The following is a 1,896-nucleotide window of genomic DNA, read 5'->3' on the forward strand; positions in this document are numbered from 1 at the left end:
ATATCAAATTATTTCTTACACTCCATTTTCTGTGCACTTCATGTACAAATGGTGGAAGCGCAATTAGTACACACAGCCCTTGGATGTATTTACAGTAAAACACGACTTGAGCATAGCAACTTTTTGAGATTGCATACAGATGAAATAATGCTTCTCCGAAAGCACATCTCAACACAAAATAAACAATTATTTCCATTACTGGAAAGCAATAAACGCATTAAGTATACATTTGTAGTATATTTGTACAAAAGCAAATAGCCACAAATATCAAGCACAAAAGGACATTTAACTTCCAAATGAGTTATGTAAGATAGAGCTGTAAATATACTCTTGGAGGGGAGTTCAAGCAATTCAATACACAACAGTCTGTTGTGTACTGTGAACAGAAGTTACTGTTTTCCTGTTTTTTGTGAACCACTGGCTGCTGTCAGCAAGTGTCGTCCTCTTCACTCTTCACATAAATCAAGCAGAACATCAAATGCTTCACAGTTGGTATTACTATCAGAACTGAAGACATATTTATGGAATGTGCCATCCAAGGACACAGCAACAACAGATGTACATGATCCGAAGCCACAGATACAAGCACATTAAGTGGATATTGTGAAATTGGCAAGTGCCCGCTGCGATTCTACTTCGTTACCAAGGAAGCCCATTTTGGAGAAAGTTGAGCGCAACTTGAGTTGGGTGTCCGTAAAGACAAATATGTGGATCGTTCCTTTGCCTCTCGAACAACACAAATTCAGAATCGCGACTAACGTTGATACAATACAGGGTTGCTGGATCAGAACCACGCCGCAGTTCCACTGCGAGAGTTCGACGAACAGTGTCCCACCTGCGAATGAGTGTGCCTTTCTCTGATGATGTGGCAGTTAATGGGTCTTGCTGATTAAGTGCCAAGCATGCTAATGCACGACGGTGTGCACTGACTGTAACAGGTACACTTCAGGTCCCTGCTTCGGTACTTGATAAATCCACCTGTTAGACACTGCGAAGTTTGTGTCCTGGGAAGATGAGTAGACGTTGTTCACTGGTAGCCATAGGACCCATCCCTCATATTCCACGTTGATTGTCCTTGGATTCCAGAGTGAGCATGAGGCGACCAGGTTGCGGGAAGGTGAATCCATGCATTTTATTACAAGTAGCAACTGACATGCTGTCTCTCCGCAAATGAACAGCAAGTACCCTCGCAGGAAGTGAGAGTTCCATAATGAACTTGCTGGAAGCATCGTAATAAACAAGAACGGTGTTCTCTGCGAAGTTCAGTCGTGGATCCCAAGCGACAACAGCTAACAGGTTTGTCCGATGTAACATTTCACAGGAACACACACACACACCCGACAAGATAAAAATCTAAGTGGGCTTTTTCTACTAATGGGTCTACATTGTAAATACGCAATCATGTTTCCATACAACAGTGGAAACATTCTTGATCTTGATTTAATCACAAACTTATGACTCCTACTCCAGCTGCCAACACATCAGAAGATATTCGTTTTTAAACACAAATTAAGACTCAAGTTCTCCACGTTCGAGCTTTATCGTAGTGCTATGGCAAAAACGCTTTGCGAAAGGACAACAAATTATTGTTACCATGTGCAGAACAATGGCAGGAACACCACGCAGTAAACAACTGATTTGTCATCGAAAACTTTCCGCATATACACAGTTAGTAAAGCTATCAATGAAATTTGACAGCCAAGATATTTTATCCGAAATTTTCATTGAAAGACATCAACAAGTCGGGTATATTAACAAAAGAAAGCATTTGTTCAACCAGAAGAATAACATCAATAGGAAGTGATTGCTGTTTAAACTAGTACTACTTTGCCATGATGACATGCAATGAACGCCAGAGTAAAACACCACACACACACACACACACACACACACACA

The 1,896-nt window shown here is 41.0% G+C and overlaps 1 pseudogene; it reads right to left on the bottom strand.

Moving 5' to 3' along the window:
* Positions 1-446: 446 nt before the first annotated feature.
* LOC126176524 (WD repeat domain phosphoinositide-interacting protein 4-like) lies at positions 447-1,486 on the bottom strand (annotated as a pseudogene).
* Between the last annotated feature and the right edge of the window lie 410 nt (positions 1,487-1,896).

Source organism: Schistocerca cancellata, chromosome 3 (assembly GCF_023864275.1).
Source record: "Schistocerca cancellata isolate TAMUIC-IGC-003103 chromosome 3, iqSchCanc2.1, whole genome shotgun sequence".
Lineage (NCBI taxonomy): Eukaryota > Metazoa > Arthropoda > Insecta > Orthoptera > Acrididae > Schistocerca > Schistocerca cancellata.